Here is a 13,215-nt window from a genome sequence, read left to right on the forward strand (position 1 = left end):
TTTCATGGAGAAAAAGCCCAAGTCAAAGCTGTTAAGTGAAAGTCAAACCGGATTAGAAAGCTGAAAAAAAGTCAACAGAACTACAAAAGGCCATATCTTTGGGCTCAGAACTCGGATTTGGGCCCATTTTATATCAAAATGACCGGGTCAGAAAGTTCATTCCAATGGTCCATACCTTGACTCAATCAGAGTAGTATAAATTGGTGAAAACTCACGCTATAATAAGACGACTAGAATTGGAAGTCTTGGATTCAACAAATTGGGTTTTGGACTTGATTTATGGGTCCATAACCTAGCCTAAAAGCATATGTACAAAATTGTAAACCTAACCCTCTTCTATATAAAGAGGTTAAGGAAAAACAAAACTTGGTTACCCCCCTTCCATTAGTTTAGTTTTAAATTAGGGTTCCCTCTCTCTCCCTTGTTAGTTTTAGTTTATGAGTTTAGTTTGTATCCTCCATTAGAATCTTTTAATAAAAGCCTTAGTATTCAATTCAATAATTACTTCTTCTTTACATTAAGTCTTCCTTTCATTATTTTAGTTTAATTAATCCAATGATATTAGGCTAATCCCCCCATTAGAGGAGTGATTATGAAACTTAATGAGGAATAGATTGCTTAGTAGAATTATTTCATTGTGTATGCATTTCAATGAGTTTAGTTTATTGTATGACTTCCAAAATAAACATATAATAAATTAAACTAAGGATTGTTGTAATTGAGTCGAGACTCGAGAGGCTTGGTTGTAATAATCCTACATGCTAGTAATAATGACTATAGAGATGTAGGTTGTTGCTATGGATGATAAAGGTCGAGGCTTTAGGTTGAATCGTTGCGTGAAAACCTAAATATGATATCTTTTCAATGAATAATTCGATTCTTGCATGAAACTAGTTATTAGGTGGATTGATTACTCTTCTCTATAATTTTCTCTTCCATCAAAACCCTATTTTTATTAGTTTAGTTAATTTAGATTTATTTGAATCCATAGTATAATCGCAGAATAGAAATCTCTCAATATAGCATTACTCTTACCATTGTTTTTTGTGTTTGATTAGTTGAATTTCTTTATGTCTTGGTAGTTTAGGAGTGGAACGATTCCGTACTCTATATACTTCATGATTATTTGATAGTAGGAATATTGATCTAAGCACTTGTTTATGTGATTGATTATTTGTGTTTACGCATAGATAGTTAGTTTAACATACATTTGTAATTATCATGATGGCAGGAGCAAAGAAAACAAAGCGTCACTGTGAGAGAAAACGAGCACGAGATACCTGAAGGGGGGGGGGGGGAGAATGCATGTTACCATGATGCGAATAACCCCCTCGAAAGACCTATGACCAGCACTGACGGACTAGCTGCTCCCGATGTAGGCCATAGGAATAATGCTCAAGAGGAGCATCAAGATGGTGAGAATGCTGTCCTCATCAACCTAGAGTCTATTCAGGCTAGTCAGGCAGTACAAGCTCTGGAACAGCAAAGAAGCAATCTTGAACGAGAAGTACACCTGCTGAGGCATTTGTATCAATCTGACACAGGGAAGGAGCCACTCATCGATCTTGATGATGACAACCTTCCAGAAGGTGGTCGTGCAAGGAACCCAAGGCGTGGGGGTCCAAATTAACGCGAGACATCTGAGTCAGAATACAGTAACCCAGATGAAGACTCGGATACATCATCTGAACCAGAGTCAACTGACCAGGATCGTGATGTTAACCCTCGACACCAAAAAAGAGCTCAGATCAAGAAGCATTATACCAAAGAAACTGCATGGGAGTTTGAGAAGAATGACCTAATCTGTTAGATGCATCGGATGACAGGCAAGGAGAGAAAAATGCAAGACTCCCTTGTTTAATCCACCATAATGGGGGCAGGCAGATCTCCTTTTGCATCTCGAATAATGAGAAAGTCTTTAATGGTAACCGAAGTTTAGTGTCTTCAATGGCAAGTCAGATCCGGTGGATCACGTATTCAGATATTGAGCAACTATGGGACAATATGAAAGGTATGACCATGTCATGTGCCAAGAGTTCAAAACTTCCCTGTCTTGATCTACGCTCCAGTGGTACCACAGGTTGCCTGAGCGGCAGATCAGGTCCTCAAAAGAAATGTTTAGGACCTTCATAGACAGGTACTCATGCAACAAGCACCAACCAAAGCGGATCGATGCATTGTTCAACACCAAGGAAAAAGACAGAGAAGCATTTAGGTCCTACATGCAACGATTCATGGAAATTTCAATCCAGATAGAGTTTTGCGATGAACAGACTGCCATAATAGCTTTCAAACAAGGGTTGGATAAAAACAACGCCTTATTCGGATCCCTCTCCAGGAAACCACCCCGTGATTTAGAGGAACTCCTAGACAGGGTTGAGATTCATGCGGGATGGGAGGAGGATGTCCTAAACAGACGTCAGGAAGCAAAAAAGGATAGTCGAACAGCTCCTGTGGCCCCTCGAGAAGGGAACTCTTCCCCTAAAAAATCTAAGAGAGACCGTCATCGTGGCCGTCGAAGGGCTAAATCCCCATCAAAGGGACGAATGCCCAGATGACAGTACCAGAATGTAGCCAGTAGTGCAGATAGAAAACCACAAAAGAAGCCATGTGTGGAAGGAGCTGAAGAAGCTCTTCCCTCGATGGACAAAAACTTCGCCCATTTGAACAAAATGCCAGATGAGGTTCTAGACTCAATCAAGAATCAGAGTTACCTCAAATGGCCAGCTCCACTTAAGCCAGGCTCCCTGGGTACCAGAGACCAAATGACCTACTGCAAGTTCCATAAGAGTAAGGGTCACAACACCAAAGCCTGCAAGACCCTGAAAAATGAACTACAGGATCTGATTGAAAGGGGGTATTTGAAGCAGTTTGTAGCACACGAACAGGCAAACACAGTACAGCCTGAGGAGATCAGCACGTCAGTTCATGATCCCCCAAGTACTGGATCGCTCAATGGCCGCCTCCAGATAAATATGATACAACACACAACACGCCCTAACCAGCAAAAGGTCTAAAAGAACTCGCGATCAGGCATGATAAGAGGGGCTAAAAGAGATCATACATACAATGCTCCTGTGACCCATTGAGTGCATATCGAACCCAAACTGTTGTCCGACCAACATCTATAAGATCGAACCGCCGATTGTGAACTGCTCCAACCTGTAAGAAGCATGCCTCGAATACATGCTCGCCGAGCAAAAATCGATGAAAAACATATATCTGAATATGCAACCGGGCGGGCCGGTTTCCTTCTTTTCTTTTTCCCATCTTCTAGATCTTCCGATTGAAGAAGAGGTTTCCTTCCACCCGCAAGAACAAAATAAATACCAAAAGATAGTAACACTTATCAACACTTCCTTTGGATTGAATTTCAACAAAACTATACCGAAGTTGTTGAGAAATACCCGACTTGGGCGAGGATGGTGGGGAAAGAAAAAGTAGTGGATGATCCAAAGACGAATAGCGAGTACATTACGGATAAAATGGTCGTGAGCATCCCAAGAATGAGGGTGCTTGTAGATACACCTTTGGACTTTTATGGAGACCATTGCATATATAATCTCGAGGCTCACTTGAGAGAGCAAAGGTACAACAAGTACGCGAGAATACACGAAATAACGTAAGCGGGCAAGAGGTCGTTTTACTGTTTTGATGTCCAAAAATCCTGAACTTGGTTATTATAGAACTTATAGGTGGTCATCAAAGTGATATGAAAAAATAATAATAAATCCAAAATGAATCAATGATAACATTGAGTACACCAATGACATCGAGGTTTCGTTATATTAGTCAACGGTTATTGGGAACTATTCTCCCAAATGACTCCGGTTAACATGCACTCTAATCATTTGGGGACAAACATCCAATATAAAAGATAAATGATAAATAAATAAAAATATCATACGACGAGGATGCAATGCAAGAATTGCATATCCAAATGCAAGAATCATGGTCATGACGATGAAGAAAACGTTGAGACCACGTCTTGGCCTGAGGGTTGAACCAAATGAAGAGAAGTCTTGAGAATGTAAATGCAGCAATGTAGCATCCGACCGATATCGCAAGTAATGCAAAGATACCCGTAATAAAAAGAAAGATTAATGATAAAATGACTCTATCTGAACTAAATCAAAGACAACTGTAAGAAGGTATTATATGCAACACATTTCACCAACCACTTCTGTTCGTCTTTTTCGACCCATGAATCATTCCATGTATAGGTGAAATCTAGTAACATGATCACTTGAACCAATAGGAAGAGGCCTGATCCAAAAATTGATATCTTTTCTGCAGACATGTATAATGACAAATATTAGAATTAAGAAAAGAAATTTTAGAATCAATTAAATGAGATTCTTGGCACACGTGTTGTATGCATAACACATACACTAAACTGTGTGTCAATTGATGGATCCCACAATATTTTTTAGATTTGTCTCAACAGTAGAGATAAGATCGACCATAAATCGTGATGACAACATTTGGAAGGAAAAACATAAGGATGATCGCCAAAGCCCACACCACGTCTTCAAAATCCATCCCCATGGTGCCATGAATCCCTTCTGTCATTTTGGTCCTTGACACCAATCATAATGAGAGATAACACTCCAAAAAACAAGAAATTTGCCAAGCTCACTCGAAAAACTGCATTTTCCTGATACCATTCTTTTGAAGGATGATGAGTCGAGGGATTTATCCCTGTGAACATACAAAAGATTAATTTCTAACTGCGGACCAAGCATAATCTAATTCACTTTCTTCTTCTTCAATCTTTCTTTTCTTTCCCGACGCCATTTTGATGAAAAAGGGTAAAACGGGTAATAAAATAAAATAGAAAATAGAAATCGAACTGGAATTTCGCTGATATTGTAAAGCAGGGAGTTTATGTGATATGGGCTGATAAATAGGGAGGTTATGTGATATGGACCGATAGGAAGGGGTTTACACTTATCCAGATTAAAACCAAGGGGCTGAGCCCCATTTCTTGCTTAGGATTATCAGGAAGGGAAGGGCCAACCGTTAGAGGAATATTGTCACTAGTTTGTTCATAACTTATAGGAGGATCTAGAACTGGTAGGGATGCAACTACTTTCTCAAAAGACTTGCCAGGATGAGGAATACTATTAGGAACCTTGAAAAGTGTTTCTTCATTCACAGCGAGAGGAAGAAATTTCATTTTCTTGCCAGATGGGGCAACATCAGAAGCAGGAGCAGGATCAGTTCTCTTCATTCTTGAACGGTTGGACGTACGTACTTCCCTTTTAAAATTACTAGCCGCCAACAGTTCATGAGGCAGTTCAGGGCCTCTCCTGCCAGTGATTACATAATCATCAGTGATGGCAGGCGCCTGAATTGAGCCCGATGTCGCAGCATTACTAGAGGCAGCCACAGAATGCTTCTCCTCACGGTTTCCTTTTCTTCTAGTAATCAAAGAGGATTCATCCTGAACTGGGGGAGGAAGAAGTCCAGCATCCTGATCCACAGGAGGAGGAAGAGTTGTGTGCCCAGAATTCACAGTGTTTATCCCAAAGGGGGAAAAGCCGGGGGCAAGTTGCAGCAATTCTTCAGTAGACATGTTGAAATATTCAAAAAGATGAGTGGGACCAGGAACTATTACCCAATGCATCCTCTATTCCTTAGGGATCTTCTTGATGAAGTCCACTGTAGCAGCATCAGTTGCAGACAGTTGATTCCAAGGGAAAGAGTCATCTAGGGAAAAAAATAGCAAAGAAACTCAGTCGAAAGACTCTTATAGTGATTGCAAAATTCGTAAGGAAGGAGACTTACTGGTTGGAGCATGAGTGTGTTTTCTGGGAACAAGAATTCCCATAGGATCACCGTCAGCATCAGAAGGATGAACGTCCCACACATCACCCAACACACGGAAGTGGTGATCAGCCCAGCCTTCGTCACTCTGCTTCCCCTCAAAAAAGACAATCGGAGAGTTCTTGTCTCTGGTCATGAGATAGTAGTACGATTGGTCTCAAATACGCCAGACCTCATAAAAGTACCCAAACACCCAACGATTCAGAACGAATCTATGCCTCTTGGCCAATATGGCAGAATACATGACAGTTATGTAGAACAAAGGTGTTGTTTAACTAAGAGCAAGATTGAAGTGAATCAGGCACTCTATTAACAGTGGGTGAAGGGGAACAGTGAGTCCGGCCTTGAGTTGACCAATGGTGATGAGCCCCACTTTTTTATAGGCCAACTCATCTAACAACCTCCCCCACTCCAGGCCGATATCATCAGGGACGTGAAATTTCTCTCGAATCAGTTTTAGGGAGGAAATATCTCTGAAGTTTATAAGGGACCAGTTGGGATTCATGATTGAAAAAGAGAGAAAATTTCAAGTTTTGGTTAAACCCTAAACGGGAGATCAAAAGGTTCAGTATATAGGGAAAAAGTAGCGGAAGAGATAATGAGGGTTCTCTCACTAGATCCTTTATATACAGATAAGATGGACGGTTATGATTAGCCCAAGCATTATATTATGTCTTTTCGGGATAGAACTACCATCATTACCTTTTTTGGGAAATGGCGTGTCTGTTCAAGCCGTCTTTTAAGAGCTTTATTTAGTTGAGTACAAAGACAGTTCCAACAACTATTTAGGAAAAAAATTCTCGCACCAAAAGCAGTATCGCTTCAAGCGCCCACGTGCTAGATGGCATGAGAGGGGGCATCTGTAAGGGGGATTTCCCGTCATTGGATAGATGACACGTATATTGCAAATAACCTAAGACTATAGATGTCCATAATGAGATGAGGACCAGCGGATCCGTTATGTGAATAAGTGATCTCGTGCTTAGCATGAGTGTTTAGTGGACATGTGCTAGGCACATGACTGACCGCCTCTAAACATAACAGTTCTCCAAGTCGTTAGGAACTAATATGGACAGTTCTTGAAAAGAAAAAAAACTGAAGAGGGTGATCTTTGATGATAATGAAGGAATCATGATGGCATATCTTTAAGAGTTACCTTTTAGATATAATCTTCCCATATACGATGGGACATTATGATAAGCAAAGAAACCTACCTCTCATAAGATATGATCTAGATTCAAACTTCCATAAGGAGAGAATTCCTAATAGGAAGGTAGAGTCCAAAGATGGAAGGGAACTCACAAGCGGTGAGGACAACCCTAACCCTAGGACTTTCAAAGCTCTTCCTATATAAACCAGAGGGATTCGCTCTTAGGAACTACACAAGATAGGGTTTGATTCTCCTAAATAAACAAGGAGATACGTAGGCAGCGGCCAGGCGGTACAACCCTGAACTTACAATCATCTCATCACTTCTCTACTCAGTAAAATCTTCTAGATCACAAGGCACAGAGGAAGATCAGGGGATACTCAGAAATTCCCCTACAACCATGTTGTGGGACTTCCTCTTCAAAGTATTAACTGCCTTGGGATTCTCATAGGGGTGGATACAGTGTCTTCACATTATCTTTCACTCTGCACAAATTTCAATTATGGTGAATGGTGGCCCAGTTGGGTTTTTTCATATGGAAAGAGGCCTAAAATAGGGCGACCCCCTCTCTCCCCTCCTTTTTGCCTTGGTTGAAGATGTTATGAGCAGAGGCTTGACTTATCTCACTTCAAATAGCATAATTAAGCCTATGGTGTCTCCAAGAGGTTTCCTAGCTCCCAGTCACCTATTTTTTGTAGATGATATTATCATTTTTGTAAATGGTCAAATAGCAGGAATTCGGCACCTTAACTCACTCCTTGAATGATACCAAGCTGCATCAGGTCAATTCATGAACAAATCTAAATGCAAAATCTTTTTTGGGGCCTTCTCTCAACTTAGGAAGTTCAGAACTCTTCAAGAGCTTAATATTTCTGAGGGATTCTTACCAGAAAAATATGTTGGTGTCCCTCTGACACAAGGTAGAGTTACTAAGTCTATTGTTTATCCTGTTCTGGATAGGTGATAACCATAAAAAGATAAAGTTTACCTACGAAATGAACGATAAACTCAAAACGTAAGTAAACTAAAACTTACTTATGTGCCTATATTATCAAAGATTATTCTACTCTCGATCTATTGAACAGATATAGTGGAGTAGGAAATTCGTTCCACTCCTAGTCCTTCCGCATGTTGTGTTTTCTAGTCTAATTACTCTACTCTAAGTCTAATGAGAGATTTACGAATGATAACTAGACTACGATGCAACTACCCACAAGATGCAACTAGTCGACTATTTAAACAACTATGGGAATGCTACGTCGATTCTATGATAAGGAGTTAGAGGGGGATTGATTCCACCTTAACTCGACTTAATCCTACTAACGATTTAATCGTAAGTAATCCGAATTGAATCCCCAAGCAGAACAATCACGGGTTACTCCTAATCCCTAATTACACATGGCATTTCTACCAATTCATAACTAGCATGTGAACGATTATACCCATTCTCATGGTGAACTAATCATTTCTAGACTAGAAAGGAAATTACGACGACTCTGCGATAATTGGAATCAAGCTTTCATCAAGGCTTCTCAACCCCCTCAAATGGAGGTTTAGCCGAGAATCATCACGCTATCATTCCCAATGGATTTCAAACAAGACATGATATAAAGATTGAAACTTTGCTTGTTTAAACTCAATTCAAAACTACTCATGCAATAATTGAATTTAACTAATAATGACAAACAATTGAATCTAAGAATTGAACTAAATAAGTAAATGGAAAATGAACTGGATTACCAAGAACACTATTTTATTAATCTAATGAATAATAAAACAATTATTCAAATACTAAATTAATAATCTACTTGTTCTAAAGTAATTAATTAAATATGAAACTAGATCTACAACAAGATATGAAAAACTAATTAATGGAGGCTAACTAATCTAGGTCTAACTATCTACCATTAACAAAGAGTCAAACTCTTGTTTTTATACTTTCAGATCCAAAAATCGTGGATGGGCTTGGAGCCATGTTTTGGGCCAGAGAATCAGGCCTAAAACCCAATTCTTTCAGTCCAAAAGGGCCTCTTCAATTGTAGGTGGCTTCAATAGACTTTTCATCTACTTCTGCTCCTCTGATTGGTTCAAGGCTTAGACCATTGGAAATCTCTTTCTGAGCCGGTCGTTTTGACATAAAGTAGGCCCAATTCCGAGGTCTGAGTCCAAAGATACGGCCTTCGGAAGTTTCTCACGACTTTGAGTCTTTTATTTTTGCCCGCGTCGACTTTTCAGCTTTTGACCGGGATTTAGAAAGGCTTTGTCTTCTTGAATCTTGGCCTTTAATCACAGAACTCCTTAGCAACCGACCTTTGCTCCTTTATCTCGCTAAAGTGGCACATTTCTGCACATAATGGACTTTGAAGCCTGGAATGCATAAAAACACGAATCGGTATTAACTCTTAATTATTACTCACATAATTGGTCTAAAAGTATGATTTACGGGGTTAAAACTACAGTTTTGGGCTCTTATCAAACCACCCCCAAACAGCATTTTGCTTGTCCTCAAGCAAAGATGAGAAATTAGAATAAGTGACCAAAAATAGAGTTCTATCTACTCTCCGTTTATTTGAAAGTCGCGATTGCATTGACCATATATGCAACAAGGCCTTAAACCACTAGGAATTCCCTAGTGGACGAGTTATAGCCCTCGTGAGAGTTTTTCGATGAAGGTACTCACAAACTTCATCTATACTACAACGACTAAGAAATAAAACTATTGTTTCCTGATTCATGCTCTAAATTAACTATACCTCTCACTAGCAATGCATATAGAGTAATCAAGTCGAAACCTAAGCTAATATATGCAGAATAATCAATCATCTACAATAAACATATATACAATGAGTAATACTATGAAATGTCTAGCAGGTTCATTTCTGAAACTCGGAATAGCGTCCGTAAGTATGTTCTCACAATAATAGTCGAGATACAACACTCTGATTTTTTCACTCAAGTTTTATTTACTCCGATTAATGCGGTGGGCACACTTTACCTTACAATCTCAATGACAACAAGGAAGCCGGAGTCGATCAAACACATCGCCACTTTACTATCACACTAACCTATTCCTAATTGAGCTAGAGGTCTTTATTAGGTGTTGCGGGGATTAGGAGATGGTTTAAGAAGGAAGAAAATGGATATTAAAAAAGGACAAGTCTGAGATAATAGAGTCTTCATACTATGTAACTAGAGAAAACCTTGTTATTTACTTTTGCTTCTACACTTTGTTTCCATCCTTAGCCATATTTTTTTTTCTTTGGCTTTTGACTCCTTTTATTCTATTTTTTTGGAGTTTTTATTTTATTTCTATTTCTATTTTTCTTTTCTTTGGATGGAAACTTCTTTTCTTTATTTTCTGAAGCAATTAACTAACTTTTGTTTACACAGGTTTTTCTCTTCTTCTTTCTTCCTCATTCTATTCTCAGACTTATTCTAGATTGGGTAGGTTGATTTTTTTTTATTATTTTATTATTTTATTATTTTGTTTTGTTTTTGTAACAGGGTAAAGGATTTGTGGTTTATGAAAGGCTAAAGAAAGGCTCAGAGGGGCGACTAGCGGAAAATAATTCATAGGTTTGAATTTCTGTCTATATCGATCCAAAGAGGGCCTAAATTCTCGCTTAGGATATGGTTTAGTGATCAAGCAAGTGGACGTGTGATTTCTCTATCCGGATTTTACTTCTCCCTTATGTCATTTCTCAAATGTTTCAATCATATAAGGCTTTAGGCTATATTCTTACAGGATTTGCAGAATAAGTACTCTAGCCTAGATTTCAAAAACTTACTACTAACAATCATCGATACTCATGTAATATATTTGTAGATAGATGCAAAGATTATTACCTACATATTAACCAAAGTTTCTAAAAATTATTTTAATACAAAAGCTACGTGAGACTTCTAGATTATTAAGAGTATAGAGAAGAAAAACAATACCAATATTCCTAAGTGTATAGCATGAACTTATTTATTTATATTTTTGAATTTTTGAAATTTTAACTAGAAAACAAGTGCATATTATACCTATCTATATCCTAACCAATGCCTTAATTACACGTGTTTCTATGCCCCCCCCAAACAAGAAGCATGCTTTGTCCTCAAAGAATTTAAATAAAGAGGGTAGGAAAAATACCATTGAAGCGCGTGAAATTCAGGAACATCTGCAAAACAAGGTTAGAACGTACTAATATAGAAAATAAAAAAACTGACACAACTCTATAAGAGTTCCACCCATTATGGGGTTAACAAGAATCAAATTGCTTGGGACATAAGCAGACACTAAGTAAAATTAAAACTTACCTTATCTCCCACTTTATTCATCATCCTCCTCATCATCTTCTATAAAGAAGTGAGGTTCCTTCGCGTCCTGCCATGCCATGATAATTTGCCAGGCTTCCCACCATTTATCATCTATTATTGCTAACCTATTAAGCGCCACTTAGTTTGACGGGGTGTAGGGTGCAACCTGATGAGGTTGTATCCTCCACCCTTGCCAAGTCATTGCGCGGAAAGATCGAATAATACTATTGGTGGGTGCGTGCGATTAATCGACCGTAATTCAATCCGTGAAGCGTATACAAAAACAGGGAAAGAAACATAGCATAATACGGAAATTAGAACAGGTATAAGAAGGTACTTATGCCTCATGCTATGGGCTCGAGCTAAACTAGACATCAAGGTTACGGGAAGGTCATGGCACATCGTCCGTGGCTAAAAGCAAGGAAGGCGGCTGCAAGTGGCATCATTCACAAAAAGAAAAAAACGCCATTCCCCTAAAATGTTTAGCATGATCTAAAACATACTTGATTGCCTATGTTCATGGACGGGGCTACCAAAAGCGACGTTATAGTCCCCTTGGTCCTCGATACGGAAAATGCCTGCGCCATACGACTCATGCAAAAACTCATAAGTGTAGACATACATATTATCTACCCAATAGCACCATGGGTCTTGTATTTTGGCGGGCATAGCAAGTCCAAGAACAAATGCTAGCAAGAACCTGGTAATTTCCATTGGTTCATCATTAATGTTGATGGAGAACACTTGTTCTCCATCTGGCCTCTCAAAGAAAATGCAGTTATCGTAAAAATAAGATGCTAGTGTTGGAGAGTAAAGTTCAGCAGGTCTTACCATAAGCGGTTCCCAGCCTACGTATGTGATCGCCTCGCGAAACCAAGCACCATAAGTAGTGCTTTGGAACAAATCTTCGAAAGACTGTTCCGGTATTATTGTAGGAGACGTCATCTCAAAACGATGCTCTGGAACAGCTGCAAATGATCCTGGAACAACCCGCAGAAAACTGGAAATTTTTGTGTTACGGAGGTCAGGGCACGAGTGCGCTCCACTTGGGCGTGGGTGCGCTCTGATGATTTTGGAGTTCCAGTGTTTGAGCGTGAGTCGCGCTCACTTTGGGCGCGGGTGCGCTCTGTATACAAAATTCGACAACCGTGGTAGAGCGCGAGTGTGCTCTCCTCAGAAAGCGCCCGAGGTGCCGATTCGTGTAAAATGAGGGAAGCGCGTGGGAAGCGTGGGAGTGAAAGGTGAGTGATGGAAGTTAGGTGTAGTGTGGGTTGTGAGTGTAGAATGAATGAAGTTTATATAGGTTTTAAGTTGCTAAAATAGATCGGGAAGTTGCCAAAAAGTTTTTACGGCAGCTTCCGGAAATACTAAAATTTCCAAACCCGAAAACGGAAACAACTCATATTCTTGATTCTAAAACAACCCTAGTATCTTTTAGGTTGAATTTAGGATAGAATCTACCTATTTTATCGAGATTTCATCCTACCATGATATTTATTCATAGATATGCCTAATCGGCCATATTCTCACCCTGACTCTGCAATAACTTCTTAAACGAGGGTCATATAAAAATCATGCTGGAATAGATAACACCACCCCCAAACAATTTGGGAAGGTGGGATCAATATTAAACAACCACGCACAATGAAAATAATGACATTATATTAATATTGGCATTAAATGCCCTTTTACTACAAAATCCAAATTACGGAATTAAAACTTACATTAAAATAACTAACAATAATAAAACTACAAATAAAAAACATCAAACTATACTATCCCTAAACACCGGTGATTGGTAGTGGAGGGCACACTTCGGAGATGGCTCCCCGAAGCTTCGATGGGCCAGCACCATTCGTCTTTCGGCGGCGCGCTTCGTGTCTCGATCTTTGTATCCTCGAAGGAGAATCCCCGTGAGGTGGGAAGCGTGCAAG

General features: G+C 39.4%; 2 pseudogenes; both read right to left on the reverse strand.

The window, feature by feature from the left end:
* Positions 1–2,981: 2,981 nt before the first annotated feature.
* Positions 2,982–3,773, reverse strand: LOC147516008 (uncharacterized; annotated as a pseudogene).
* A 36-nt stretch (positions 3,774–3,809) lies between these two features.
* Positions 3,810–4,712, reverse strand: LOC147516009 (uncharacterized; annotated as a pseudogene).
* Positions 4,713–13,215: the final 8,503 nt, after the last annotated feature.

Source organism: Coptis chinensis, chromosome 2, assembly GCF_015680905.1.
Source record: "Coptis chinensis isolate HL-2020 chromosome 2, ASM1568090v1, whole genome shotgun sequence".
Lineage (NCBI taxonomy): Eukaryota > Viridiplantae > Streptophyta > Magnoliopsida > Ranunculales > Ranunculaceae > Coptis > Coptis chinensis.